General features: G+C 47.5%; 1 protein-coding gene across 2 annotated transcripts in view; it reads right to left on the minus strand.

Annotated features, from left to right (window-relative positions):
- The window catches only part of RGS14 (regulator of G protein signaling 14), a 24615-nt gene that overhangs the window by 17514 nt on the left and 1022 nt on the right, over positions 1-6079 (minus strand). The gene's annotated exons all lie outside the window — the stretch shown is intronic.

Consider the following 6079-nt stretch of genomic DNA (forward strand, 5'->3'; position numbering starts at 1 on the left):
AAGGAGTCAGACAATCAAACAACAACAACCTTGCACAAGTCACTTAACCTTGTTAGCCTCAGTTACCTCATTTGTAAAATGGGCTGGAGAACAAAATGGCAAATCAATCCAGTATCTCTCCAATAAAACCCAAAATGGGGTCATGGAGAGTCAGACGTGACTGAAATAATTGAACAAAAGCAACAACAAGAACAAGAAAAGAGGTTCAAGGAAGATGTTATTAGATTCACTGGTGGAAGTCACTAAGAACACATGGAATGTTAGGCAGGATTGCCAGGGATCCCCCAAACCACTTCTGGGTGACCCAATCAGAAACATAATCTTGGGATGCAGGGACCATGCAGTTGATCCCAGAGGGCACAATCACTATGACTATGAATAGGCCCTTGGGCCTGGGCCTCAGTTTCCTCCTTTGTAAGATGAGAGGGTCACCGTTCCCTGCCCAGTGCAAACTTTACAGTGTGCACAGCCAGGGCCAGGCAGGACAAAGGGGGGAGGGTGGCAGCAGGAGTACTCTCTGCCATGACTTTTTTTTTAGAAAGACACATGGAAAGCTAGAAAAACCCACAGGGCTCTTAGGCATTTATTTTTCATAAGCATTAGACTAGAGGCTCACATTTCTGGATAGACAATAACAGACCTGCTTTTTTAAGAGGTGGCAAAAGTGCGTTTAAACTTTTTGGGGGTGGATATTTGGGAATCCTGCCCAGGGTACAAATGTGTCTTGAGCTTGCTTTGGTCACATATGTAGTACATATAGACTGTGCAATGTGTGTGAAAGCTGGGCATGTGTGGAGGTCATACAGTGTTTAATAATGATGATAGCCAGAATTAATGAAGAGCTAAGGTTTGCAAATTGTTTCATGTACATTATCTTGTTTGATCATCATAGCAACCCTATGAGGCAAAGGCTACAATTCTTCTCATTTTGCAGACGGGTGGGTTGGCTGGTTGGTTGTTTTCCTTCGTTCATGAAGAGGACCAAAATGACATCACTATGTTAGAGACAAGTTACAGTGTATCTGACTGTGACTGATCAGACCAATATGAGCTTGGAATGCTCTACCACAGGTTGGGTACAAATAGTCTGTGTGATTTCTCTAAATTTGTGCATCTCAAAGATGGATAAACAGAGACTGACATAGGTTAAGTGACTTGTCCAGGGTCCCACAGAGAGTAATGGGTTACATAGCATTCCTAAGGTATACAAGATATATAGTGTCCACAGTGGAGGGTGGAAAATGTGCATTGTATATAACATATACAACTTCTGGGAGTGGTGTATCATGTCCTGATTAAACAGGGTTACTGAGGATAAGGGTTGAGCAGTGATCAGAGCATTAGAGGTGTATGTAGGCTGTGGCATGTGTTCAAGGCATTCAGTGCATTTTGTGTGGGTTGTGCTGTGCATCCAGGTGTAGAATACACCTGTGTGTGTGTGTACTGGGTGTGTTATGTAGCATCCCCCTCATTGTGCTGGGGGCATGGGCCATGTATGCAGGGGACACAATCTGTGTACACTTTGTGAGAACTGTATAGCATACAGAGGGCAAAGAATACCACGCAGTGAACACAGGAAAGGAAGTGGGGCCTGTTTTGGCAGGGCTGTTCTGGGGTAGAGAGACTTGTTATGATATGGTAGCTTTTCTTTGGGCTGTTACTGCATGTTTGTTTGAGGGATCTGTGGCTTAAAAGGGGTTAACCAGGGGTCTCCAGAGCCCAGAGAGGGAGTTCCAAGGTAGGTGTGCAGGAGGGGGTAACTGGGGTAGAAAGAGATGTGTTAAAGGGGTCTTCCTTACTTTGCAAGAGGATGCCCTGCCACAGAGGAAGGCCCCACCCATGTCAAGAGGTCACCTGCCCCTCTCTGAGGACCACGCTCACACCTTCCAGGTCCCTGACCCCTTCTCTAATCCTCTCCCCAAACTAAAGGACCTTAGAGGAGGCTGAATGTCCATTGCCTAGTTTTCTTTAGTGAAAAGTTGGTTTCCTTTTATTTGACTCCTTGCTTGTTCAAATGGCCTGACTGCCTGAACCCAGAAGCTAAGGACCCAAGTGACTCCCTGATGAGCCCTGCAGGCCCTGCCCTGACTCTGGGTGGGGAGGGGCATACTAACGCCAAAGCAGCTTTTCTTCTTAGCATCTTTTCTCCCACACATCTCAAGCCAAAAGGCCCGAGAAGTGGAGGCTATTCAAAGGGTCTGGGATAAGGGGCAGGGGCTGGGACTGAGACAGGGATAGGGCAAGGGCAAGGGCTCAGTAAAGGACAGCAGCAGAGAGAGCCTAGGACAAGGATCATGAGATAGTAGGATCAGAGAATCTTAGGATAATAGATTTAGAGCTAGAAGGAATCTTTGAGGCTATCTATTACAAATGAGGAAACTAAGGCACAAAGCAGTTAAGAGACTTGCCCAAGGTTACACAGAAGAGGCAGAGGGAAGGAGAGAGGTAGGGACAAAGGAAGTTCATTTTCTGGCTTCTGCCCTCCCGTACATTGCACTTAATAGGAGAGATAGTGTTGGAGTCCACATTTCAGCACAGACATGTACTAGCTGGATGACCTTGGGCAAGTCACTTGCGCTCTTTGGGCCTCACCTTGTTCATCTCTAAAATAAGGGGGTTGAGTACCATCAGGAGCATTCTGGTAAATATTGAACAACTGCCCTGGGGGCTGAGTGTGAGGACACATTTTTAAAGTTTAATCTACATTATTATCATTTTCTACATCACTTTCTTAAATCTAGACAATCCATACAACAACTCAAGTCCTAATTTGGGCCATTTGCCAATTTAGGAAGTGTAAATGTTCACACTGAAAATTTAACAATTGGCTCTCCCCAGTCTCAGGACCTGGCTCCAGCATCTTCCTAGGCACTATGTATTCTAAGGCCCCTCCCTTCTAGCTCTGCCATTCTGTGCTTTATGTTCTACGGCCCCTTGCAGCTCAGTTGTTCTTCAGCTCTAATGTTCACCTGGACCTAACCCTCAGTAACAAACTGGTCCACTTTGTTCTTAAACATTTCCATGCATACACAGACTCCCCAGGTGGTTCACAGTCTCCACCAGGCAAGGCTGATTCTCCCCTTCTCTCTTCTGTCCCTAAGCCCCCAAGCAAAGGGTGGGCTACCAGAGTCCTTGCTAACTTCCTTGACTCAGCCTGCTTGCTGCGATTTGCCAGCACTGCCCCAGCTGCCAGCTCCCATCCCCTACTGTTACACCAGGTGCTGACATTCTGTAGGAACAAATCTCTCTGAACCCAGTGTGTTCTCTCTTTTTCTGAGTGTTGGATGGTGGTTTGGGGGGGGGGGAGCAGGGAGGAATGCTTGGCTTCGTTAGTGAACTTTGAAAGTTTGATAGAGGTGGCTTCAGTTAGATTTCGGAGGCATAGTACAGTACTCTCTGTCACATTCCGTTCCCTTTCCTTCTCCCCCACTCCCAAACATGTCTCTCAGGGAACCATCCTAGGGGATTTTCCCCCACACCTAACCTAGAAGAGGAAGGGGCATGGGGAGAGAGGAGAGAAGAGGCTAAGTCAATAGGGATGAGAGGTAGGGCTAGAGTCAAGGTTATACCTCCTCAGAAAGGATTCAGAACCAGGGGCAGGGGGTCAGGATGGGGCTCATTAGGCTGGTGGGGAAGGATGCATAGCTCCTTCCTTCTTAATTCCAGGTATGGTCCTCTGGAGGTGAGATATCTGCTGGTCAGGGCTGAATTAAGGACCAAACAATGGGGTCAAGGTAGATGGGGGTTGTGTGGGAGTTGTGTGAAGCACAATGGACAGAGCTCCAGGTTTGAGAAGGTATGCTCTCTCTCTAAGGGGGAATCAGGACAGATGGTGAGAAATTGGTCTGGGAGAGTAGTTCTATTCTCAAGTCAAACACTTGAGTGATCTGCTGGAACAGACTTCCCAGCTCCTGTCTCTGCTCTTGCTGATTCTTTTTAGCCCCATTTGGCAGATGGAAAAATCGAGGCTGGGAGTGAGATGAGACCAGATTGAGGATAGAGAATAGCTGAAGGCATCATGCAGGAATAGGCACCTGGCCATGGTGAAATGTTCCTGCCAATGGGACATTGTGTCTACGACCCGCCTCCTGGCACAGCTAGCAAGAGAAGAAGGAGCTATACCAGCCCCTACCCCAGCCAGGCCTGTGGACATCCCCTTCTGCCTTCTCTCTCGTCCTCTAGTTTGGATGCCCCAGACTTAGAGAGCTCCTTCTTCTCCTTCCCTCTCCTGATGCTCTACAAACCCATCCCTCATAGCTGCCTGTCTAGGACACTGTCCCTAGAGAATCACAGGCCTAAACCTGGAAGGGACCTGAGAATCCACATAGCCCAGACCTCTCATTTTACAGATGAGCAAACAAGGGGATAAAGCACTGGGCCTGGAGGCAGGAAGACTCATCTCCATGAGTTCAAATCCAGCCTCAGACACTTACTGGCTGTGTGACCCTGGGCAAGTCACTTCACTCTGTTTGTCTCAGTTTCCTCATCTGTAAAATGAGCTGGAGAAGAAAATGGCAAACCACTCCAGTACCTCTGGAAAACCCCAAATGAAATGGCAGTATCTCTGGAAAACCCTCAAGAAAACCTCAAATGGGATCACAGAGACTCACATGTGACTGAAAATGACTGAACAACAACAATGAATTAAAGCTTAAGGAAATTAAATGACTTGACCAAAGTCACAGAGTTAGGCATTAGAGATGGGATTTGAACCCATCTGACTGACATTGAACCCTCTGACTCCAGAACCTTTTCCCTCCCAAAGCCAGGTAGCCCTGACTTTGTAGAAACCATGGCAATCAAACTGAGAAGGAAGCTTAGAAATCACCCAAAAGGGATCAAGTGAGTTAACTTATGTGAAGGCCATTGCAAACCTCAAATTGCTATCAAAATGTATGTAGTGATTTTCAATCCAATCCTACCCCCAAATTCCTACATTTTACAGATGAAAAGCTGAAGGGCAATGACGAATTAAAGGTCCCACAGGTAACAAGTGGCAGGATAGAGATTCAACTCCTTCTGACGCCTAACTCTACACTTGGATCATCCAGGCTAAGTGTCCCATTCTACAAAGAGGGAAACTGAGGCCAAGAGATATTTGGATAACAAAGTTAGGAAGTAGCAGAAGCAGATTTAAACCCGTCTCTTGACTTCAAATCTATTGCTCACTGATCTAGTCCAATAAAACCCAAGCTAACAAGCTTTATCAAGTACCTCCTACATTTGAGGTACTGCCTTTGATGCTGGATATACAGATACAAAACTTCATACAATGCCATCCTAAGGAGTCTGAGCACATTTTCATGAGTTCATTCCCCCCAACCCCAACCCTGGAGGATCAGTGGAGCAGAGCAGAGGCATAAGTCATTGAATGGAGTTCAAGGGACACAAGAGAGGACCCAGTTAGTTCAGGACAGTGACCCTTCAGGGTCCTCAGACTTCTGTTCTCTCCCAGGCTCTTCCTTGACTTCCTTCTAGGAGTCTGGAGACAGGAGAGGGAGGAGGTGCCTTCCCCCTGGTGCTATGGTGAGGTGGGCGGGGGGCACCAGGGCTCCTGGTGCGCATGGCAGCCAGGCAGGCAGATCCTGATAACAAAGGGGGAGGAGAGGAATGAACATCAGGTATCAGAGCAACAAGATGGCATCTTGGGCATTTAGGCAAGGTGACATTTGAGGTGAGGGTACAGCAGTGTTGTGAGGATAGCAAGATAACACTTTAAGGGGTGTTCAGGGAACAGGGAGACATCCTGGATGGTACCCTGACCTATGAGGGGCACTCCCACTGAAGGGGTAGGAGGGAGGTGAATCCCTGTGCCTACTCACCCAGGGGGTACCCACTGGTGGGAAGGGGGGAGAGAGAGAGAGAGAGAGAGAGAGAGAGAGAGAGAGAGAGAGAGAGAGAGAGAGAGGGAGAGAGAGAGAGAGAGAGAGAGAGAGAGAGAGAGAGAGAGAGAGAGAGAGAGAGAGAGAGAGAGAGAGAGAGACAGAGAGAGAGAGAGAGAGACAGAGAGAGAGAGAGAGAGAGAGAGAGAGAGAGAGAGAGAGACAGAGAGAGAGACAGAGAGAGAGACAGAGAGAGA

The sequence above is a fragment of the Petaurus breviceps genome, unplaced genomic scaffold, assembly GCF_028583685.1.
Source record: "Petaurus breviceps papuanus isolate PSGF00001 unplaced genomic scaffold, PetGlider_PUasm1.0 90994, whole genome shotgun sequence".
NCBI classification, from domain to species: domain Eukaryota; kingdom Metazoa; phylum Chordata; class Mammalia; order Diprotodontia; family Petauridae; genus Petaurus; species Petaurus breviceps.